The sequence below is a fragment of the Cibotium barometz genome, chromosome 26 (assembly GCF_041138505.1).
Source record: "Cibotium barometz isolate CiBa-2024 chromosome 26, ASM4113850v1, whole genome shotgun sequence".
Lineage (NCBI taxonomy): Eukaryota > Viridiplantae > Streptophyta > Polypodiopsida > Cyatheales > Cibotiaceae > Cibotium > Cibotium barometz.
In genome coordinates, this window is record NC_141071.1 from 6,197,211 (window position 1) to 6,224,781 (window position 27,571).

Consider the following 27,571-nt stretch of genomic DNA (forward strand, 5'->3'; position numbering starts at 1 on the left):
TATCCAACCTTTTACTGTTACTTCATAAATTTTTGACATTTTTGGCTTCTCAAATGATCCACTTTAGCCAATTCGCTCTGATACTAGTTGAAAGATCCTTGTCCCCTCTGCGCAACAAATTTTGTGGTGCTAGCAGCAGAAGTAGCACTTCTTGCACGGGGTAGGGTCCCTCACTCGGGGCCTCGTCCACGGATATCCGGACAAGAGACTAATCCCTTAGTTCTTCCAAAACTAAACCCGAAAAAATTCTCGCGCCCCAGAAAGCAAGGGCGATTCCTCCAAGATATTTTTATTTTTACGTAGTCTAGGTCATTACTGACCAAACTGATCTGACAAAACCTGTAAGTCACTTGGTCAGATCAAGGAAGAAATTTGCACTTGGATCATAGAGACCAAAGCTTTTTTTCTCATCGAGAGGCACAGCCATTGATTCTTTTCCATAGAACAATTACTATCCGAGATTTACTTCATATATCGTACTATAACAGAATTGAGTCTGATTTTACGGATCAATCAGTCTTCCAGACTAACGCCATCGAGTCCCATGGGTTAGCCAACCGCCCAACCACTGTAATGATGGGATCCAATTAGGAATTTGGTTAGGTTTTATCCCGGGTACCAGGGAAAAGAGTTCCTAGGCTCCCTAGCCGGATATTCATGCAAACTTAAGGCTAGTCACACCACTACACACCCAATATGAAATTGCCTTTTCCACAGATTCGACTATCTTTAAAATAATCTTTTATTGAAACCATAGTGTCACTGATCATAATCCTCCAAAATATCCAGTGGAATCCTAATTTTCAATTATTCCTTCATCGATGTACCTATGCCATCATTCGCAACCAAAACACTCACCACTTGTCCACTGAGAGGGGCCTTTTCGATAGTTCCTAGCTCATAGTACCTGGCAATATATTCACTTATAAAAATCCAGATGGAATCTGAAGATCAGCAAGATCAACCAAGAGATCCATATAAAAGAGCCATGGACTCATCTGTTAAGGCTAGCAAAATCAATCAACTAGATCCATGCCCAGTTTTAGAAAACAACTCTTACTCCTTGTTCCAATATCTTCCATGATGCACGTGTGGGTATCTTCGGCGACCCAAAGCCCGAGCACCGTATGGTCAGCACCCTCTTGGATCCTTCACACGTCACGTAGCACTTCGCTCATAGGCCGCTTCCTTGGTCCCTCATCCACCATACAAGGAGCACACCATTTAAATCAAACCGAGGTTGGTCAAGACCTCGCGGCCGACCTTGCTATGCGAGACGTCCTCCGTTGAGTCTCCGTCAGCTATTGTAACTTTATCAGTTAGGTCTCCACGGCCTCATTCACAAGACGCGGTCAAAATGCTTCCCCAGCATTCTTGACATAAAACAGTCATTTAAATACAGGTCGTAAATACAATTTCTATAACAAACTCTCGTCTTTCCACATTGTTCCACATCCATTTCATATGTATTCCCCATTCTCATCCATTCACATCATTTTCCATCTCATCACATCATTTTCCATCTCATCACATCTTTCCTCATTTGTCCTCATTCACTTCATTTTCCATCTCATCACATCTTTTCTCATTTATCCTCATTCACATCATTTTCCATCTCATCATATCTTTCCTCATTTATCCTCATCAGATCTCATCCACTCACATCTACCCGTATCCACATCTCATCACGTCATATTCATTCACATCTATCTTATTTCACATCACATCACGTCACATTCATTCACATCGCATATTATCCATTCACATCTATCCCAATTTATATCACATCCATTTCACATCACATCTCATTCATTCACATCACATCACATCTCATCCATTCACATCCCATAGTATTCATTCACATCCCGATTCACATAACATCACATCTCATTCATTCACATCCTGATTCACATCACATCTATTCATGTCCATCCCATTCATTTACATCACATCCATTTACATCCATCACATCACATTCATTCTCATCACCATCCCATCACATACATTCTATCCCCATTACATCACATCACATCTATCCACATCATATCTCATTCATCCCATCCATAATACATCACATCCACATCATGTCTCATTCATACACATCTCATCTCATTCATCCACATCCATCCAATCGTTCACATGTATAACTACCCACATCTATCACTTCACATCCACATATATTCATGTCACATCACATCTCTTTACATCACACCACATTTTTTCACATACACATCCACATCCATTCTTTCACATTCACATACACATCCCTTTACATCACATCACCATTTTTTTCACATATACACACATCCATTCTTTCACGTACCCATCCACATCCATTCTTTCACATACACATGCACATCCCTTCTTTCACATCCACATCCACATCCATTCTTTCACATACACATGCACATCCTTCTTTCACATGCACATCCACATCCATTCTTTCATATACACATCCACATCCATTTACATCATATTCTTTCACATACACATCCACATCCATTTACTTCCCATCCCATCCTTTCACATATCCTCTCATCTCATTCTCATCTCATCATTCACATCCACATCCATTTCCTTCACATCTCATCCCCGTTCATTTTCATCATACCACATCCAATCACATCCCTTTTATCTTATCACATCCCATTTACATCTTATCACATCCCATTTACATCTTATCACATCCATTCACATCTTATCGCATCCTAATTACATATTATCACATCCATTCACATCTTATCGCATCTTAATTACATATTATCACATCCATTCACATCCCATTTACATCTCATCACATTCATTCACATCTTATCGCATCCTATTTACATCTTATCACATCCATTCACATCCCATTTACATCTTATCATATCCATTCACATGCTATTCCCATTTAGTAGCTTTTTCTAATTTGATACCGATAATGGGACTTTTTCTAAATTTTTGCCAATTGCTTGGCCTAGATAAAGTTCTTTTTCTGGAGGACTATTTCCATATTCCTTCTCAATTCCTCAATTGAATTATATTCAATATTCCTCTTTTGAATAAAAGAATTCATGGGATTTACAGAAATCAATTCTACCCATATTTTCACTTTTGATAATTAATAGTAAAAATTTCTCTTTTTTCATTTAATTTCTTGGACCTCAATTATCATGGGATTTCCTCTTTTTGCATTGCATTTAATGTCATGGGAATTGCTCTTTTATCATCAAATAATTGTCATAAAATATCCACTAATTCAATATGCTAGGAATTTCACTTTTCCTAGTTAAATGATTGAATTCCAAATGTCATAGGAGTTCCTCTTTTATCATTTAAATATTTCTCATAGATAAAATAAATTTATCTAAAATTCATCTTTGAATTCAAATAAAATATCCATTAATTCCAATATGCTAGGAATTTCTCTTTCCCCATCTAAATGATTGAATTCCAAATGTCATAGGAATTCCCCTTTTATCATTTAAATATTTCTCATAGATAAAATAAATTTATCTAAAATTCATCTTTGAATTTAAACAAAATATCAATTAATTCCAATATGCTAGGAATTTCTCTTTTCCCATCTAAATGATTGAATTCCAAATGGTGGGAATTCCTCTTTCCTCATTTAAATTTATCTATGCAAAAAGATAAATTTAAATAAATTTTCTCTTAAAAATTAAATAAAAAATCTCCATTAATTCCATTATCCTAGAAATTCTATTTTTCTCATTTAAATGATTGAATTTCAATTATGGTGGGAATTTCTCTTTCCTCATTTAAATTATCTATGCAAAAATATAGATTTAACTAGTATTCCAAATTTTTCTCTTTCCTCATTGGAATACATGGATTTCTATTGTCATGGGAATTTCTCTTTAAAAAAAAAAAGAATTACTAGAAACTCCACTTTTTTCTAATTAACTATTTATGCATAAACATTAAAATCAAATTTTTCATGGTTATGATGAGAATTATTCAATTAACTTAAGATGATTAATCCTAGAATATGATAGGAAGTCCTCTTTTCATATTATGCATGAAATTGATTTGTGTTAATTTTTTTACAAATTTTGCTATAACTCCCCTGCTATTACTGATAATTTTTAATAATTTTGAAAGCATAAAGTTTTAGTAATACAATATGATAGAATAACTATCATTTGGATCAATATTCCAATTATGGACATGATTCCTAAGTTTTTCATCATTTAAATAGCATAAAAGCATTAAAAAGACACTTCTTTGGCTTCCAATTTGACAAGCATAGAATTTACTTTTAGATTTGAGAATTGCTTCATGAGAAGCATCATTTGAATATAGAATTGGTCGTAGGAATGACCATTCTTTGGGGACGAGAGAGATATGCTTAAAAAATATTTTAATTTAAGCATAAATAAAAACTTTATGTGTTTAATTACTAAAATTCATTAGAGAGCTTCAATTGCATTAAAGAGCCATTCAATTGAATACTTCTCAAGCTTGAGAGGGGTTGAGAAGTGAGAAACATTTAGAGATTAAGAAAAAGACTATAAAGTCACACTTTACCTCTTATTTTGCTTGATTCTTTAGTCTAAGGAGAGGCCCCCAACCAATCAATTGTTTTAGTATGTTGATGAAGACTCCAAAGAAGGTTGAAGGGAGTGATTAACTCCATTCTCCTCAAATTGTAGAGGATTTTTAGAGGATAATAGAAAATATCACTATTTCAGAATAATACTGGCATGGTATAGTTCACATATTTTCTTACAAAGGGCTAAGGATCTATTTATAGGTAAGGGAGGCGTCTAGCCAAGTCCAACTAGTTTCTAAAAATTTTCAGGTTCAGTTTGGCTGAATTTGGACAAGATTTGGACCAGTTTGGCTCTCTTTTTGATTTGGTTTGATCCAGGAGAGAGGAGAGATAAAAATATCTTATTGTTTTTGAGTTTAAAACTCCTCCACACATGTGAAATAGATGCCTCCTTGAAGAGCCCCCTTCTCCTTACCAGGGTGTCGAAAATGTATCATTATATTCAAAATATCTCATTTTTTAGTAATATTCATAGTTTTTTTACTAATAAACCTTGTACTCAGTCACTCAGTCAACTCTTCATCTTATGTGGGTATTTTTTCATTTTTGGGTATTTTTCTTTTATAAATTGGATTTATCTTCTCCCCACACTTGGATTGATCCTATGGGCCCATAGGAACCTTAATTGGACCATAATCAAAAAATTTCTGAAAATCTACACCCTTAGGCTAAGGGGTCCTTTATACCTATTTTCAATTAATTCCAATTGCACATTGGAAAGTTCTTTTTTAATTTTTGTTTCAAGGGAAACCATGTTAGACAATCCGAGGATTTTTATATCCAAAAATATCTCAGTTTTGGATTACCTCCCTCTAGACATTTTCTCTCTCTAGGCCAAAACAGGGTAAAACAGGATCTTTCTTTTATTTCAGAGAGGGGAATAATTATAAGATCAGAAGGGGAGGTTCTTCCACTTGTGCACCTCAAAAGCTGGAGGGAGGAATCTTACATCCTACCCCACTTAAAAAAACGCGAGATGTCCTCATCTCGCAAACTAGAGGACAACTCTCTCCCTTAAGAACCAACTGATTATGGGGTTCCTTATAGTCTGGTCAATCCAACTGAATCCTGGGATAAAGATCCAACTGATTATGGGGTTCCTTATAGTCTGGTCAAGCCAACTGAATCCTGGGATAAAGATCCCTTCATATAGAACTCATTATCACATAACAATTCATTCAGAACATATCATTCATCCCGCAAACTAGAGGACAACTCTCTCCCTTAAGATCCAACTGATTATGGGGTTTCTTATAGTCTGGTCAACCCAATTGAATCTTGGGATAAAGATCCCTTCATATAGAACTCATTATCAGATAACAATTCATTCAGACAATATCATTCATATCCTTAACACAATAATGGTCCATCACACCGAAAATTCCATCTGAACATTCCTCCACGGGAATTTTAGTTGTACAGGTTCTCAATCTGTCATCCCTTAATTTCAACCATTGGGTCAAAGGTCAAACAGCAGCAATCTGACAGCAAAATCCACTAATCTTGTAGTGATTTGCTGAAGTAATTATCGCTATTCCAAATATTCACATCATTACTGGGATTCGTCCCATTCATCCTCATTGTGGTTTTGTTCAACTTATCACCTTTCAACCAAAATTCAGGAATCATCATTTTTCAATCAAAATCCAAATCAACTCATCAATTCTCAACTAGAATTTTAAAATCATATCAACAACCACCATTCGAATCCATCATTTGGATAGCATTTTTGCTTATAATTTCAAGGTCTTAGATTTACTCGTATATACTGCCACATCCCATAATATTCATTCACATCCCAATTCACATAACATAACATCTCATTCATTCACATCCTGATTCACATCACATCTATTCACGTCCATCCCATCACATTCTTTCTCATCACCATCCCATCATATATATTCTATCCACATTACATCACATCATATCTATCCACATCATATCTCATTCATCCCATCCACATTACATCACATCCACATCATGTCTCATTCATACACATCTCATCTCATTCATCCACATCCATCCAATCGTTCACATGTACGACTACCCACATCTATCACTTCACATCCACATATATTCATGTCACATCACATCTCTTTACATCACATCACATTTTTTCACATACACATCCACATCCATTCTTTCACATACACAAACACATCCCTTTACATCACATCATATTTTTTTTTTCACATACACATCCACATCCATTCTTTCACATACCCATCCACATCCATTCTTTCACATACACATGCACATCCCTTCTTTCACATACACATTCACATCCATTCTTTCACATACACATGCACATCCTTCTTTTTATACACATCCACATCCTATCACATCCCATTCATCTTATCACATCCTATCACATCCCATTTACATCTTATCACATCCATTCACATCTTATCGCATCCTATTTACATATTATCACATCTATTCACATCCTATCACATCCCATTTACATCTTATCACATCCATTCACATCTTATCGTATCCTATTTACATCTTATCACATCCATTCACATCCTATCACATCCCATTTACATCTTATCACATTCATTGACATGCTATTCCTATTTAGTAGCTTTTTATAATTTGATGCCGATAATGGGACTTTTTCTAAATTTCTGCCAATTGCTTGGCCTAGATAAAGGTTCTTTTTCTGGACCACTATTTCCATATTCCTTCTCAATTCCTTAATTGAATTATATTCAATATCCCTCTTTTGAATAAAAGAATTTATGGGATTTACAGAAATCAATTCTACCCATATTTTCACTTTTGATAATTAATACTAAAAATTTCTCTTTTCTCATTTAATTTCTTGGACCTCAATTATCATGGAAATTCCTCTTTTTGCATTGCATTCAATGTCATGGGAATTCCTCTTTTATCATCAAATATTTCTCATAAAATAAATTCATAAAATATCCACTAGTTCAATATGCTAGGAATTTCACTTTTCCTAGTTAAATGATCGAATTCCAAATGTCAGAGGAATTCCTCTTTTGTCATTTAAATATTTCTCATAGATAAAATAAATTTATCTAAAATTTATCTTTGAATTTCAATAAAATATCCATTAATTCCAATATGCTAGGAGTTTCTCTTTCCCCATGATTGAATTCCAAATGTCATAGGAATTCTTCTTTTATCATTTAAATATTTCTCATAGATAAAATAAATTTATCTAAAAATCATCTTTGAATTTAAATAAAATATCCATTAATTCTAATATGCTAGGAGTTTCTCTTTTCTCATCTAAATGATTTAATTCCAAATGGTGGGAATTCCTCTTTTCTCATTTTAATTTATCTATGCAAAAAGATAAATTTAATCAAATTTTCTATTAAAAATTAAATAAAAAATCTCCATTAATTCCATTATACTAGAAACTACCACTTTTCTCATTTAAATGATTGAATTCCAATTATGGTGGGAATTCCATTTTCCTCATTTAAATTATCTATGCAAAAAAATAAATTTAACTAAAATTCTTCTTTAATTTTTAAATAAAATATCCATTATTTTAGTATTCTAAATTTTTCTCTTTTCTCATTGGAATACATGGATTTCTATTGTCATGGGAATTTCTCTTTTATAAAAAAAATGAATTACTAGAAACTCCCCTTTTTCCTAATTAACATTTTATGCATAAACATTAAAATCAAATTTTTCATGGTTATAATGAGAATTATTCAATTAACCTAGGATGGTTAATCCTAGAATATGGTAGGAAGTCCTCTTTTCATATTATGCATGAAATTTATTTATGTGTTGATTTTTTAAAAATTTTGCCATAGCTCCGCTCTGCTATTACTGATAATTTTTAATAATTTTGAAAGCATAAAGTTTTAGTAATACAATATGATAGAATAACTATCATTTGGATCAATATCCAATTATGGACATGATTCTTAAGTTTTTCATCATTTAAATAGCATAAAAGCATTAAAAAGCCACTTCTTGGGCTTCCAATTTGACAAGCATAGAATTAACTTTTAGATTTGAGAATTGCTTCATGAGAAGCATCATTTGAATATAGAATTGGTCATAGGAATGACCATTCTTTGGGGGAGAGAGAGATATGCTTAAAAAATATTTTAATTTAAGCATAAATGAAAACTTTATGTGTTTAATTACTAAAATTCATTAGAGAGCTTCAATTGCATTAAAGAGCCATTCAATTGAATACTTCTCAAGCTTGAGAGGGGTTGAGAAGTGAGAAACATTTAGAGATTAAGAAAAAGACCATAAAGTCACACTTTACCTCTTTCTTTGCTTGATTCTTTAGTCTAAGGAGAGGCCCCCAACCAATCAATTGGTTTAGTATGTTGATGAAGACTCCAAAGAAGGTTGAAGAGAGAGAGAGAAACTCCATTCTCTCCAAATTGTAGAGGATTTTTAGAGGATAATAAGAAATATCATTATTTCAGTATAATTGTGGCATGGTATAGTTCACATATTTTTTTACAAAGGGCTAAGGATCTATTTATAGGTGAGGGAGGCCTCAAACCAAGTCCAACTAGTTTCTAGAATTTTTCAGGTTCAGTTTGGCTGAATTTAGACAAGATTTGGACCAGTTTGGCTATCTTTTTGATTTGGTTTGATCGAGGAGAGAAGAGAGATAAAAATATCTTATTATTTTTTATTTGGTTTGATCCAGGAGAGGAGAGAGATAAAAATATCTTATTATTTTGGTTTGATCCAGGAGAGAGGAGAGATAAAAATATCTTATTATTTTTTATTTGGTTTGATCCAGGAGAGAGGAGAGATAAAAATATCTTATTATTTTTGAGTTTAAAACTCCTCCACACATGTGAAATAGGTGCCTCCTTGAAGAGCCCCCTTCTCCTTACCAAGGTGTCAAAAATGTATCATTATATCCAAAATATCTCATTTCTTAGTAATATTCATAGTTTTTTACTAATAAACCTTTTACTCAGTCAACTCTTCATCTTATGTGGGTATTTACTCATTTTTGGGTATTTTTCTTTTATAAATTGGATTTATCTTCTCCCCACACTTGGATTGATCCTATTGGCCCATAGGAACCTTAATTGGACCATAATCCAAAAATTTCTGAAAATCTACACCCTTAGGCTAAGGTCCTTTATACCTAATTTCAATTAATTCCAATTGCACATTGGAAAGTTCTTTTTGAATTTCTGTTTCAGAGAAAACCATTTTAGACACTCGGAGGATTTTTATATCCAAAAATATCTCAGTTTGGAATACCTTCCTCTAGACATTTTCTCTCTCTAGGCCAAAACAGGGTAAAACAGGATCTGTCTTTTATTTCAGAGAGGGGAATAATTATAAGATTAGAAGGGGAGGTTCTCACACCTGTACACCTCAAAAGCTGGAGGGAGGAATCTTACATCCTACCCCACTTAAAAAATGCGAGACGTCCTCATCTCGCAAACTAGAGGACAACTCTCTCCCTTAAGATTCAACTAATTCTGGGGTTCCTTATACTCTCGTCAACCCAACTGAATCCTGGGATAAAGATCCCTTCATATAGAACTCATTATCAAATAACAATTCATTCAGAACATATCATTCATATCCTTAATACAATAATGGTCCATTACACCAAAAATTCCATCTGAACATTCCTCCACGGGAATTTTAATTGTACAGGTTCTCAATTTGTCATCCCTTAATTTGAGCCACGAGTTCAAAGGTCAAACAGCAGCAATTTGACAGCACAATCCACTAATCTTGTAGTGATTTGCTGAAGTAATTATCGCTATTCCAGTTATTAACATCATTACTGGGATTCGTCCCATTCATCCTTATTGTGGTTTTGTTCAACTTTTCACCTTTTAACCAAAATTCAAGAATCATCATTTTTCAATTAGAATCCAAATCAACTCATCAATTCTCAACCAAAATTTTAAAATCATATCAACCGGCATTCGAATCCATCATGTGGATAGCAATTTTGCTTACAATTTCAAGGTCTTAGATTTACTCTTATATACTGTCAGTAAAGAGCTAGAGTTATACCCTCGGTATATACGGGTAGTCACGGTCCTTGGAATTATAAGGCAAGTACTATCATGTCTACGCCTCAAGCAAGTCAGGGATTCCATGCAATTGCGGTACTTCCATCTGAAGACCCAATTACTACTTTATGAATTTCAATCTGAATATCAATTTGTATGAATTGCATCACACATATCCAACCTTTTACTGTTACTTCATAAAATTTTGACATTTTTGGCTTCTCGGTTGATCCACTTTAGCCAATTCGCTCTGATACGAGCTGAAAGATCCCTGTCTCCTCCGCACAACAAATTTTGGGGTGCTAGTAGCGGAAGTAGCACTTCTTGCACAGGGTAGGGTCCCTTACTCGGGGCCTCGCCCACAGATATCCAAACAAGAGACTAATCCCTCGGTTCTTCCAAAACCGAACCCGAAAAAATTCCCCTCACCCTGAAAGCACGGGCGATTCCTCCAAGATATTTTTACTCTAACGTAGTCAAGGTCATTACTGACCAAACTGATCCGACCGAACTTATAAGTCACTTGGTCAGATCAAGGAAGAAACCAGCACTTGGATCATATAGACCAAAGCTTTTTTCCTCATGGAGAGGCACAACCATTGATTCTTTTCCATAGAACAATTACTATCCGGGATTTACTTCATCTATCGTACTATAACAGAATTGAGTCTCATTTTACAGATCCATCAGTCCATCCTAACCCCATCCAGTCCCATGGGGTATCCAACCGCCCAACCACTATAGTGATGGGATCCAATTAGGAATTTGGTTAGGTTTTGTCCCGGGTACAAGGAAAAAGAGTTCCCAAGCCCCTTAGCCGGATATTCTTGTAAACTTAAGGCTAGTCACACCACTTATACACCCAATATGAAATTGCCTTTTTCACAGATTCAGTTGTCTTTAAAATAGTCTTTAATGAAACCATAGTGTCACTGATCATAATCCTCCAAAATATCCAGTGGAGTCCTAATTTCCAATTATTCCTTCATCGATGTACCTATGGCATCATTGGCAACCAGAACGCTCACCACCTATCCACTCAGGGGCCTTTTCGATAGTTCCTAGCTCATAGTACCCGGCAATATTTTCACTTATAAAAATCCAAAGGGAATCTCCGTTGAAGATCAGCAAGATCAACCAACAGATCCATATAAAAAAGCCATGGGCTCATCCATTAAGGACCAGCAAGGTCAATCAACCAGATCCATGCCGGGTTTCAGTTACTCCTTGTTCCAATATCTTCCTCGACGCACGTGTGGGTATCTTTGGCGACCCAGAGCCCGAGCACCGTACGGTCAGCACCCTCTTGGATCCTTCGCAGGTCACCTAGCGCTTCACTCATAGGCCGCTTCCTTGGTCCCTCATCCACCGTACCCGAAGCACACCATTTAAATCAAACCGAGGCTGGTCAAGACCTCGGCCGACCTTGCTATGCGAGATATGCTCTCCGTCAGCTATTGCAACTTTATCAGTTAGGTCTCCATGACCTCATTCACAAGATGGTCAAAATGCTTCCCCAGCATTCTTGACATAAAACAGTCATTTAAAAACAGGTCGTAAATACAGTTTCTATAACAAACTCTCATCTTTCCACATTAATCCACATCTATTTCATATGTGTTCCCCATTCTCATCCATTCACATCATTTTCCATCCATTTCATATGTGTTCCCCATTCACATCATTTTCCATCTCATCACATCTTTCCTCATTTATCCTCATCCACTCGCACATCTACCCATATCCAAATTAAAAATCTCCATTAATTCTATTATACTAGAAATTTCACTTTTCTCATTTAAATGATTGAATTCCAATTATGGTGAGAATTCCTCTTTCCTCATTTAAATTATGTATTCTTCTTTAATTTTTAAATAAAATATCCATTATTTTAGTATTCCAAATTTTTCTCTTTCCTCATTGGAATACATGGATTTCTATTATCATGGGAATTTCTCTTTTATCAAAAAATGAATTACTAAAAACTCTCCTTTTTTTTAATTAACTATTTATGCATAAACATTAAAATTAAATTTACCATGGTTATGATAAAAATTATTCAATTAACCTAGAATGATAATCCTAGAATATGGTAGGAAGTCCTCTTTTCATATTATGCATGAAATTGATTTATGTGTTAATTTTTTAAAAATTTTACCATAGCTCCGCTGCTATTACTGATAATTTTCAATAATTTTGAAAGCATAAAGTTTTAGTAATACAATATGATAGAATAACTATCATTTGGATCAATATCCAATTATGGACTTCATTCCTAAGTTTTTCATCATTTAAATAGCATAAAAGAATTAAAAAATCACTTCTTTGGCTTCCAATTTCACAAGCATAGAATTTACTTTTAGATTTGAGAATTACTTCATGAGAAGCATCATTTGAATATAGAATTGGTCATAGGAATGACCATTCTTTGGGGAGAGAGAGATATGCTTAAAAAATATTAAGCATAAATTAAACTTTATGTGTTTAATTACTAAAATTCATTAGAGAGCTTCGATTGCATTAAAGAGCCATTCAATTGAATACTTCTCAAGCTTGAGAGGGGTTGAGAAGTGAGAAACATTTAGAAATTAAGAAAAAGACCATAAAGTCACACTTTACCTCTTATTTTGCTTGATTCTTTAGTCTAAGGAGAGGCCCCCAACCAATCAATTGGTTTAGTATGTTGATGAAGACTCCAAAGAAGGTTGAAGAGAGAGAGAAACTCCATTCTCTCCAAATTGTAGAGGATTTTTAGAGGATAATAAAAATATCATTATTTCAGTATAATACTGGCATGGTATAGTTCACATATTTCTTTACAAAGGGCTAAGGATCTATTTATAGGTGAGGGAGACCTCTAACCAAGTCCAACTAGTTTCTAGATTTTTTCAGGTTCAGTTTGGCTCAATTTGAACAAGATTTGGACCAGTTTGGCTATCTTTTTGATTTGGTTTAATATTCATAGTTTTTTACTAATAAACCTTGTACTCAGTCAACTCTTCATCTTATGTGGGTATTTATTCATTTTTGGGTATTTTTCTTTTATAAATTGGATTTATCTTCTCCCCACACTTGGATTGATCCTATTGGCCCATAGGAACCTTAATTGGACCAAAATCTAAAAATTTCTGAAAATCTACACCCGTAGGCTAAGGTCCTTTATATCTATTTTCAATTAATTCCAATTGCACATTCGAAAGTTCTTTTTGAATTTCTATTTTAGGGGAAACCATTTTAGACACTCAGAGGATTTTTATATCTAAAAATATCTCAGTTTTGGATTACCTCTCTCTAGACATTTTCTCTCTCTAGGCCAAAACAGGGTAAAACAGGATCTTTCTTTTATCAGAGAGGGGAATAATTATAAGATCAGAAGGGGAGGTTCTTACACTTGTACACCTCAAAAGCTGGAGGGAGGAATCTTACATCCTACCCCACTTAAAAAAACGCGAGATGTCATCTCGCAAAAACTAGAGGACAACTCTCTTCCTTAAGATCCATGTGATTATGGGGTTCCTTATCGTCTGGTCAACCCAACTGAATTTTGGGATAAAGATCCCTTCATATAGAACTCATTATCAGATAACAATTCATTTAGAACATATCATTCATATCCTTAACACAATAATGGTCCATTACACCGAAAATTCTATCTAAACATTCCTCCACTACGGGAATTTTAGTTGTACTTTCAGCCATTGGGTCAAAGGTCAAACAGCAGCAATCTAACAGCACAATCCACTAATCTTGTAGTCACTTGCTAAAGTAATTATCGCTATTCTAATTATTCACATCATTACTAAGATTCGTCTCATTCATCCTCATTGTGGTTTTGTTCAACTTATCACCTTTCAACCAAAATTCAGGAATCATCATTTTTCAATCAGAATCCAAATCAACTCATCAATTCTCAACTAGAATTTTAAAATCATATCAACCAGCATTCGAATCCATCATCTGGATAGCATTTTTGCTTATAATTTCAAGGTCTAAGATTTACTCATATATACTGCCAGTAAAGAGCTGCACTTATACCCTCCGTATATACGGGTAGTCACGGTCCTTGGAATTATAAGGCAAGTACCATCATGTTTACACCTCAAGCAAGTTAGGGATTCCATGCAATTGCGGTACTTCCATCTCAAGACCCAATTACTAATTTATGAATTTCAGTCTGAATATCAATTTGTATGAATTTCATCACACATATCCAACCTTTTACTGTTACTTCATAAATTTCTGACATTTTTGGCTTCTCGGTTGATCCACTTTAGCCAATTCGCTCTGATACTAGCTGCTGAAAGATCCCTGTCCCGTTTGCGCAACAAATTCTGGGGTGCTAGCAGCGGAAGTAGCACTTCTTGCGTGGGGGGTAGGGTCCCTCACTCGGGGCCTCGCCCACGGATATCCGGACAAGAGACTAATCCCTCGGTTCTTCCAAAACCAAACCCAGAAGAAATCCTTCACTTAGAAAGCACGGGAGATTCCTCCAGGATATTTTTACTCTAACGTAGTCAAGGTCGTTATCGACCAAATTGATCCGACCGAACCTGTAAGTCACTTGGTCAGATCAAGGAAGAAATTCGCACTTGGATCATAGTAGAGACCAAAGCTTTTTTCCTCATCGAGAGGCACAGCCATTGATTCTTTTCCATAGAACAATTACTATCCGGGATTTACTTCATCTATCGTACTATACCAGAATTGAGTCTCATTTTACAGATCCATCAATCCAGCTAGTCGCATGGGTTAGCCAACCACTGTAGTGATAGGATCCAATTAGGAATTTGGTTAGGTTTTGTCCCGGGTACCAGGGAAAAGAGTTCCCAAGCTCCTTAGCCGGATATTCATGCAAAATTAAGGCTAGTCACACCACTTACACGCCCAATATGAAATTGCCTTTTTCATAGATTCTGCTGTCTTTAAAATAATCTTTTAATGAAACCATAGTGTCACTGATCATAATCCTCCAAAATATCCGGTGGAATCCTAATTTCCAATTATTCCTTCATCGATGTACCTATGGCATCATTGGCAACCAGAACGCTCACCACGTGTCCACTCAAGGGCCTTTTCGATAGTTCCTAGCTCATAGTACCCGAAAATATATTCACTTATAAAAATCCAGATGGAATCTCCGTTGAAGATTAGCAAGATCAACCAACAGATCCATATAAAAGAGCTATGGACTCATCCGTTAAGGACCAGCAAGGTCAATCAACCAGATCCATGCCCGGTTTCAAAAAACAACTCTTACTCCTTGTTCCAATATCTTCCTTGATGCATGTGTGGGTATCTACGGCGACCCAGAGAGCCCGAGCACCGTATGGTCAGCACCCTCTTGGATCCTTCGCAGGTCACCTAGTGCTTCACTCATAGGCCGCTTCCTTGGTCCCTCATCCACCGTACCGAAAGCACACCATTTAAATCAAACCAAGGTTGGTCAAGACCTCGGCCGACCTTGCTACGCGAGACGTCCTCTGCCGACTTTCCGTCAGCTGTTGCAACTTTATCAGTTAGGTCTCCACGACCTCATTCACAAGATGGTCAAAATGCTTCCCCAGCATTCTTGACAAAAAACAATCCTTTAAAAATAGGTCGTAAATACAGTTTCTATAACAAACTCTCATCTTTCCACATTGTTCCACATCAATCCACATTACTTAATCCACATCCATTTCATATGTATTTCCCATTCTCATCCATTCACATCATATTCATTCACATCTATCTTGTTTCACATCACATTCATTCACATCTATCTTGTTTCACATCACATCATGTCACATTCATTCACATCGCATATCATCCATTCACATCGCATATCATCCATTTACATATCATCACATCCATTTCACATCACATCTCATTCATTCACATCCCGATTCACATCTCATCCATTCACAACCCATAGTATTCATTCACATCCCGATTCACATAACATCACATCTCATTCATTTACATAACATCACATCTCATTCACATCCAGATTCACATCACATCACATCACATCTATTCACGTCCATCCCATTCATTTACATCACATCCATTTACATCCATCACATCACATTCATTCTCATCACCATCCCATCAAATACATTCTATCCACATTACATCACATCACATCTATCCACATCATATCTCATTCATCCCATCCACATTATATCACATCCACATCATGTCTCATTCATACACATCTCATCTCATTCATCCACATCCATCCAATCGTTCACATGTACGACTACCCACATCCATCACTTCACATCCACATATATTCATGTCACATCACATCACATTTTTTCACATCCACATCCACATCCATTCTTTCACATACCCATCCACATCCATTCTTTCACATACGCATGCACATCCTTCTTTCACATACACATCCACATCCATTCTTTCACATACACATGCACATCCTTCTTTCACATACACATCCACATCCATTCTTTCATATATACATCCACATCCATTTACATCATATTCTAAATTACATACACATCCACATCCATTTACTTCCCATCCCATCCTTTCACATATCCTCATCTCATCATTCACATCCACATCCATTTTCTTCACATCTCATCCCCATTCATTTTCATCATACCACATCCTATCACATCCCATTCATCTTATCACATCCTATCACATCCCATTTACATCTTATCACATCCATTCACATCTTATCACATCCTATCACATCTCATTTACATCCTTATCACATCCATTCACATCTTATCGCATCTCCTATTTACATATTATCACATCTATTCACATCCTATCACATCCCATTTACATCTTATCGCATCCTATTTACATCTTATCACATCCATTCACATCCTATCACATCCCATTTACATCTTATCACATCCATTCACATGCTATTCCTATTTAGTAACTTTTTTTAATTTGATGTCGATAATGGACTTCTTCTAAATTTCTGCCAATTACTTGGCCTAGATAAAGGTTCTTTTTCTGGACCACTATTTCCATATTCCTTCTCAATTCCTCAATTGAATTATATTCAATATTCCTCTTTTGAATAAAAGAACTCATGGGATTTACAGAAATCAATTCTACCCATATTTTCACTTTTGATAATTAACACTAAAAATTTCTCTTTTCTCATTTAATTTCTTGGACCTCAATTATCATGGAAATTCCTCTTTTTGCATTGCATTCAATGTCATGGGAATTCCTCTTTTATCATCAAATAATTGTCATAAAATAAATTCATAAAATATCCACTAATTCAATATGCTAGGAATTTCACTTTTCCTAGTTAAATGATTGAATTTCAAATGTCATAGGAATTTCTCTTTTATCATTTAAATATTTCTCATAGATAAAATAAATTTATCTAAAATTTATCTTTGAATTTAAATAAAATATCCATTAATTCCAATATTCTAGGAATTTCTCTTTTTCCATCTAAATGATTGAATTCCAAATGTTATAGGAATTTCCCTTTTATCATTTAAATATTTCTCATAGATAAAATAAATTTATCTAAAATTCATCTTTGAATTGATAAGAATATCTCTTTTGGAATAAAAATAAAAATTATTTATGCATCTATTTATGCATAAAATCAAAATTGATGAAAATAACTCTTTTGAAATAAAAATAGATTTCTTTATGCATCTTTCTATGCATAAAATCAAAAGAATAACACTTTTTGGATTAAATTAAACTCTTTATGCATCTCTCCATGCATAAATCCAATTTAGTAGGAATTACACTTTTAGAATAAAAGAATTTCTCTTATGCATCTAATTTATGCATAAATTTCATTAACGATGAAAATCACACTTTTAATATAAAAATATCTTTTATGCATACAAATCATTTATGATGAAAATCACTCTTTTAATATAAAAGAATTTTATGCATCCATTTATGCATAAAAATCATTTATGATGAAAATCACACTTTTAATATATCAAAAATATCTTTTATGCATGTATTTATGCATGCAAATCATTTATGATAAAAAAACACTTTTATAATCAAAATAACAATTTCAATATACTTCCTTCTATGCATAGAATTTAATTCTAAAGAAAGTAACACTTTTTTAATAAAATATTTTTAGTATGCATTTTCTTATACCTAGGATGAAAATTAACACTTTAAGAATACATATACGATGGGAATTACTCTTTTTGAATCAAAAAAAGTAAAACTTATTTTTCATAATTTTAGAAAATTTTGCCATAACCTCCTTTGTATGGCTGACCAATTTTTAGTTTTTAATTCTTTAAAATTAATTAGAAGTTCACCAAGAGTATTTAAATCATTCTAATGTAAACATTTTCTACTTATCAAAGAGAAACATTATGAAAAACTTGATTTTATCCATTAATCATTCATCTAGGATGAAGAATGGTTGGATTTACTAAAGAAGAGAGGGGAATGCCTTTTTTCAATGAGGCATAGCATCATAATCATTTTAGAGAAGACAAAAATCATAAAAAACCATAAAATGAAATAGAAAATAGAAGAATCTCCAACTTATAAAAGGAGAATTTGAGAGCTTTCCTTTGGCTTGATGGTTTGAGGAATCTATTTGAAACAAGAGTGGCCACCAATCTTTAGAAGAGGGAAGGTCAAAAACTAATGAATTATGAGTAAATTCACAGTTTTTGGCTCTTGGGAGAAGCAAGGTAACAGTGCAAAAAACACTATTAAGCTTCAACAAAGGAGAGGCTTCTATTTGTAGGAAAAAGTGAGCCTCTAACGAAGCAAACTGATTCTAGAATTTTCCAGATCAGTTTGGTCAATTTTTGACCATTTTTAGGTCAGTTTAGCTCACTTTTTGGATCTAGTTGAAACAGGAGAGATAAAAATATCTTATTATTTGGGAGTTTAAAACTCTCCCACACAAGTGAAATAGGCGCCTCCTTCATGAGGGGAATTCCCCCATACTAAGGTGTTAAAAATGCACCTTAGTCAACTCTTCATCTTATGTGAGTATTTACTCATTTTTGGGAGGATTTTCTTTATTTCTTCCATTTATCTCCTCCACACATTTCGATGAATTTGATTGGCCCCTCAAAACCTTAATTTAAAATTGTCCAAAAATCTAGACCCCCAGGATAAGGCCTTTTGAACATATTATAATTTATTTCGAATGCACCTTCTGAAAATCTTTTTGAACTTCTGTTTCGAGGGAACTTATTTAAATACAAAGAGATATTTTTCCATCCAAAAATATCCAAAATCTAAATAACCTCTCTCTAGAATATTTTCTCTCTCTAGGTCAAAACAGATAGAAACAAGATCTTTTATATTTATGAAGAGGGATTTGACTACAGGGGAAGATACTAGACATCCTGAGAGGCTGGGGAGGAATCTTACATTCTACCCCACTTAAAAAACGCGAGATGTCCTCATCTCGCAGGTGGAGTATGATCTCTTTCATCTTCTTCTTCTTCTTCTTCAATCACTTCCAGTGTTATTGCCTTGAAGGTGGACGGCCGATTTGGGAACAACTCTCTTTGACTTCCCCTATTCTAAGGTGGAGGTCTTGCATTACTTTGGATTGAAACTGCAGGTTTGTTAGAGGGTCTACCTCTGGGATTTCCCTGATTTTGGCAGATAGAACCTTGATTACTCTGGACGGAAGGGGCTGGAGTCTGGAATCTTGATCCCTGATTTTCCTACCCTAAAAACCTTGATCCAAAAGGAGTTGGGCAATCCATACTGCGATGTCCAAATCCTTGACAGTTATAGCATTTCACTCTCTGTCAAGGATGGAACTTCTGAAGTTGAAATCCAGGGGATTGAGTTTTGGAAAAAGTACATTTCTTCCATTCTGGAACTTCCCAAATCTTGGGTTTGACCCTGATATCTCTTAGGCAGAGGAAGGTTGGATTCACCTTCTGGGAATAACAACCTTTTGAAAGGTGATGGTGCTAGCTTTGATGGGACTTTGACATCAAAGGCTTTGGCGAAATCCTTCGCCATCCGAACTATTTCGGCCATGGAAACTGGCTTGGCATTCTTCACCAGGATATTCAAAGGTTCGTTCAGTCCTCGAATGAACCTGGCTCTTCATCCCCAGTGGAGGCGAGTATCTAAGGAGAAGGGCGAATACTTGGTGATATGCTTCAATAGTTCTACTCCCCTGCGTTAACTGTAAGAATTCATTCATCTTTGTTTCTAAAAAGCCGGGAGGACAGAACCTCGTCCTTAGGTAAATTTTGAGATCAGTCCAGGTTTGGGTATTTCGGTCGAGATGGTTTGTCTTGCAGTGGTTTCTCCATACCACTCTAGCTGTCTCTACTATCTTCAGCCTTGCAAGAGCCATTTTTCTCTTCTCATTGTACCCAGTGACATCAAAGTATTCTTCCATTGATTCGATCCACTTCTCCATAGCCTTGCCCAAGTTTTCCCCTTCACCCTTGAAAGGTCCAGGCTGTGAACTATGAAGGGTTTTACGAACATCCAAGTCGAGCTCTTCTTCATCAAGTTGGGGGTTAACATTTCTACCACGACGACCTCGATCTATGTTCCTATCAATACGAAAATTCTTGTTAAGTCTCTTTATTTATGATTCAATCCGATTTTTTATTTAACTGATTCCGGGGTTCTCTAAATAGGTCGGCTCTCCACAGAATCAAGGGATAAAGATACTCATATAGAATGCATTATTAGTTAACAATTCATTCAGAATATCTCATTCATATCTTTAACACAATAATGGTCCATCAGACTAATTTTTTTCCATATGGACAGTCCTCCATGGGGATTTCAATTTAACACAATAATGGTCCATCAGACTAATGTTTTTTCCATCTGAACAGTCCTCCATGGGGATTTCAAATTTTCAGATTTTTAATTTATCATCCCTTAACTTGATCCACTGGACAAAAGTTAACAGTAGCAATCTGCCAGCACAATCCACTAATCTCATAGTGATTGGCTGAAGTCATTAACGTCATTCCAATTAAGAACATTATCATAGGGACTCGTCCCATTCATCCTCATTGCGGTTTCGCTCAACTTATGACATTTCAACCAAATTTCAGGGATCATCATTTTTCAATCAGAATCCAAATCAACTCATCAGTTCTCAACCAGAATTTAAAAATCATATCAACCACATTCGAATTCATCATCAAGATAGCAATAATGCTTATAATTTCAAGTCTTAGATTTACTCGTATATACTGCCAGTAAAGAGCTGCAGTTATACCCTCGGTATATAAGGGTAGTCATGGTTCTTGGAACTATAAGGTAAATACCATCAAGTCTAGGCCTCAAGCAAGTCAGGGATTCCATATAATTGCGGTACTTCCATCTGAAGACCCAATTACTAATTTATGAATTTCAGTTTGAATATCAAATTGTATGAATTTTATCACACGATTACAACCTTTTAGTGCTTCTTGATAAATTTTTGACATATTTGGCTTCTCGGTTGATCCTCTTTGGCCAAATAGCTTTGATACCAACTGTAATATCCCTGTCCCCACCGCGCAACAAATTCAGGGGTGCTAGCAGAAAGTAGCACTTCTTACATGGAGCAGGGTCCCACACTCGGGGCCTCGCCCACGGATATTCGAAAAAGAGACTAATCCATCAATTTTTCCAAAACCGAACCCGAAAAAACTTCCTTTGCCTGAAAAGCACAGGTGATTCCACCAGGATAACTTTTCCCTAATGTAGTCAAAAGCCTTAACTAATTGAGCTCATCTGACCAAACCCGTAAAGTCCCATAGTCGGATCAGGGAAAAGGACTGTACTTGGATCATAGAGACCAATGCTTTTTTCCTCATTGAGAGGCACAACCATTGATTCTTTTCCATAGAACAATTTTTGTCCAGAATTTACTTCATCTATCGAACTAAACAAAAATTGAGTCCCGATTTACGAATCCATCATTCCAGTCTAACCCCATCCCGTCCCATGGGTTAGCCAACCGCCCAACCACTGTAGTGATGGGATCCAATTAGGAATTTGGTTAGGTTTTGTCCCGGGTACCAGGGAAAAGAGTTCCCAGGCCCCCTAGCCGGAAGTTCATACAAACATAAAACTAGTCACACCACTTACACACCCAATATGAAATTGCCTTTTTTCTCAGCATCAACTAACTTTAAAACAATCCTTTAATGAAACCATTGTGTCACTGATCACAATCCTCAAAATCTCTGGTTGAATCCTTATTTCCAATCATTCCTTCATCGGTGTACTTATGGCATCATTGGTAACCAGAACGCTCACCACCTGTTCACTCAGGGGCCTTTTCGATAGTTCCTAGCTCATAGTAACCGGCAATATATTCTCATAACAAAATGGAATCTCCGTGGAAGATCAGCAAGATCAACCAACAGATCCATATATCCGTTGAGGACCAGCAAGGTCAATCAACCAGATCCACACCCGAATTCAGAAAACAACTCTTACTCCTTGTTCCAATATCTTCCCCGACAAACTTGTGAGTATCTTCGGGGACCCAGAGCCCAAGCACCGTATGATCAGCACCCTCTAGGATCCTTCGCAGGTCGCCTAGTGCTTCACTCATAGGCCGCTTCCTTGGTCCCTCATCCACTGTACCGGAAGCTCACCAGTTTAATCAAACCGAGGCTGGTCAAGACCTCGGCCGACCTTGCTACGTGAGACGTCCTCCATTGACTCTCCGTCTCAGCAGTTGCAACTTTATCAGTTAGGTCTCCACGACCTTAATCACAAGACGGTCAAAATGCTTCCCCAGCATTCTTGACATAAAACAGTCATTTACAAACAGGTCACAAAAACAGTTTCTATAATGAACTCTCGTCTTTCCACATTATCCCTCATCAATCCACATTACTTATTCCACATTCCATTCATATGTGTACTCATTCTCATCCAATCACATCATTTTCTATCTCATCACATCAGATTCATTCACATCACATATCATTTATTCACATCCCAATTCACATGTCATCACATCTCATCCATTCACTCATATCGACGTCACATAATTTCACATACACATTCACATTCGTTATTCCACATACACATCCACATTCGTACATCCACATCCACATCCATACATCCATTTCCACATCCATATTCATACATCCACTTTCACATACACATCCATATCCACATCCATACATCCACATCCACATTCATACATCCACATCCACATCCACATCTACATTCATACATCCACACATCCATTTCCATATCCACATTCATACATCCACTTCCACATCTGCATTCATACATACACATCCATATCCACATCCATACATCCACATCCACATCTACATTCATACATCCCCACATCTACATTCATACATCCCCACATCCATTTCCATATCCACATTCATACATCCACTTCCACATCTGCATTCATACATACACATCCATATCCACATCCATACATCCACATCCACATCCACATCCACATCCATATCCACATCTACATTCATACATCCATCTACATTCATACATCCACTTCCACATCTGCATTCACATGCGGTCATTCATTCACATCCCTTATCATTCATTCATATCACGATTCACATGCCATCACATTCCTTCACATCCTATACTATTCATTCACATCCTATACTATTCCTTCACATCCTATACTATTCATTCACATCCTAATTCACAGGACATCACATCCATTCATCCATTTTCATTTATCTGATTCATATCACTTCCATCCATCCATCCATTTACATCTATCCGATTCCTATCACGTCTCATCACATCTATTTATAGAATGTAAGAGAATTCTAATTTTTTGATATAAAGATTCTTTACGCATCTAATTAGGCATAAAGACAACTTTAGTAGGAATAACACTTTTATAAAAATCCTTTTATGCATCTATTTAGGCATAAATTCAATTTTAAGCAAAATAACACTTTCAATCTAAAAATAAACCTTTTATGCATTTTACTATGCATAAATTCCATTTTAATGAGAATAACACTTTCAAAATAAAAAATAAATCTTTTATGCATCTATCTATGCATAATTTTAATTTCAATGAAAATAATACTTTCGAAATAAAATAATTCTTTTATGCATCTTTCTATGCATAAAATCAAAATTGATGAAATTAACTCTTTTGAATTAAAAATAAAATTCTTTATGCATCTTTCTATGCATAAAATCAAAATTGATAAGAATAACTCTTTTGGAATAAAAATAAAATTCTTTATGCATCTATTTATGCATTGATGAAAATAACTCTTTTGAATTACAAATAAAATTCTTTATGCATCTATTTATGCATAAAATCAAAATTGTTAAGAATAACCCTTTTGGAATAAAAATAAAGTTCTTTATGCATCTATTTATGCTGCATAAAATCAAAATTGATAAGAATAACTCTTTTGGAATAAAAAAAAAATTCTTAATGCATCTATTTATGCATAAAATCAAAATTGATGAAAATAACTCTTTTGAAATAAAAATAGATTTCTTTATGCATCTTTCTATGCATAAAATCAAAATTGATGAGAATAACACTTTTTGGATTAAATTAAATTCTTTATGCATCTTTCCATGTATAAATCCAATTTAGTAGGAATTACACTTTTAGAATAAAAGAATTTCTCTTATGCATCTAATTTATGCATAAAATCCATTTATGATGAAAATCACACTTTTAATATACAAATATCTTTTATGCATACAAATCATTTATGATGAAAATCACTCTTTCAATATAAAAGAATTTCTTTTATGCATCCATTTATGCATAAAAATCACACTTTTAATATATAAAAAATATCTTTTATGCATGTATTTATGCATACAAATCATTTATGATGAGAAAACACTTTTATAATCAAAATAACAATTTCAATATACTTCCTTCTATGCATAGAATTTAATTCTAAAGAAAGTAACACTTTTTTAACAAAATATTTTTAGTATGCATTTTCTTATACCTAGGATAAAAATTAACACTTTACGAATACATATACGATGGGAATTACTCTTTTTGAATTTTAAAAAAAAGTAAAACTTATTTTTCATAATTTTAGAAAATTTTGCCATAACCTCCTTTGTATGGCTGACCATTTTTCAATTTTCAATTCTCTAAAATTAATTGGAAGTTCACCAAGAGTATTTAAATCATTCTAATGTAAATATTTTCTACTTATCAAAGAGAAACATTATGAAAAACTTGATTTTATCCATTAATCATTCATCTAGGATAAAGAATGGTTGGATTTACTAAAGAAGAGAGGGGAATGCCTTTTTTCAATGAGGCATAGCATCATAATCATTTTAGAGAAGACAAAAATCATAAAAAACCATAAAATGAAATAGAAAAGAGAAGAATCTCCAACTTACAAGGAGAATTTGAGAGCTTTCCTTTGGCTTGATGGTTTGAGGGATCTACTCTTGTTTGAAACAAGAGTGGCCACCAATCTTTAGAAGAGGGAAGGTCAAGAACTAATGAATTATGAGTAAATTCACAGTTTTTGGCTCTTGGGAGAAGCAGGGTAACAGTGCAAAAAACACTATTAAGCTTCAACAAAGGGGAGGCTTCTATTTGTAGGAAAAAGTGAGCCTCTAACCAAGCAAACTGATTCTAGAATTTTCCAGATCAGTTTGGTCAATTTTTGACCATTTTTAGGTCAGTGTAGCTCACATTTTGGATCTAGTTGAAACAGGAGAGATAAAAATATCTCATTATTTGGGAGCTTAAAACTCTCCCACACAAGTGAAATAGGCGCCTCCTTCATGAGGAAAATTCCCCCATACTAAGGTGTCAAAAATGCATCATTTCTTCTAAAGATCTCTCTTTTTTAACTAATAACCTTGTCCTTAGTCAACTCTTCATCTTATGTGAGTATTTACTCATTTTTGGGAGGATTTTCTTTATTTCTTCCATTTATCTCCTCCACACATTTGGATGAATCTGATTGGCCCCTCAAAACCTTAATTTAAAATTTTCAGAAAATCTGGACCCCCAGGATAAAGCCTTTTGAACAGATTATAACTTATTTCGAATGCACCTTCTGAAAATCTTTTTGAACTTCTATTTCGGGGAAACTTATTTAAATACAAAGAGATATTTTTCCATCCAAAAATATCCAAAATCTGAATAACCTCTCTTTAGAATATTTTCTCTCTCTAGACCAAAAGAGATAGAAACAAGATCTTTTATATTTTTGAAGAGAGATTTGACTACAGGGGAAGATACCGGACATCCTGAGAGGCTGGGGAGGAATCTTACATTCTACCCCACTTAAAAAACGCGAGATGTCCTCATCTCGCAGGTGGAGTATGATCTCTTTCATCTTCTCCTTCTTCTTCAATCACTTCCAGCGTTACTGCCTTAGAAGTGGATGGCCGATTTGGGAACAACTCTCTTTGACTTCCCCTATTCTGAGGTGGAGGTCTTGCATTACTTTGGATTGAAACTGCAAGTTGGATAGAGGGTCTACCTCTCGGATTTCTCTAATTTTGGCAGATAGAACCCTGATTACTCTACTGGACGGAAGGGGCTGGAGTCTGGAATCTTGATCCCTGATTTTCCTGCCCTGAAAACCATGATCCAAAAGGAGTTCGGAAATCCATACTGCGATGTCTAAACCCTTGACAGTTATAGCATTTCACTCTCTTGTTCAAGGGTGGAACTTCTGAAGTTAAAATCCAGGGGATTGAGTTTCGGGAAAAGGACATTTCTTCCATTCTGGAACTTCCCATATCCTGGGTTTGACCCTGATATCTCTTAGGTGGAGGAAGGTTAGATTCACCTTTTGGGAATAAAAACCTTTTGAAAGGTGATGGTGCTAGCTTTAGCGGGACTTTGACATCAAAGGCTTTGGCGAAATCCTTTGCCATCCGAACTGTTTCAGCCATGGAAACTAGCTTGGCATTCTTCACCAGGATATTCAAAGGTTTGTTCAATCCCCGAATGAACCTGGCCATGAGTTGTTCTTCATCCAGTGGAGGCGAGTATCTGAGGAGGAGGGCGAATGCTTGGTGATATGCTTCAATAGTTCTATTCCCCTGCGTT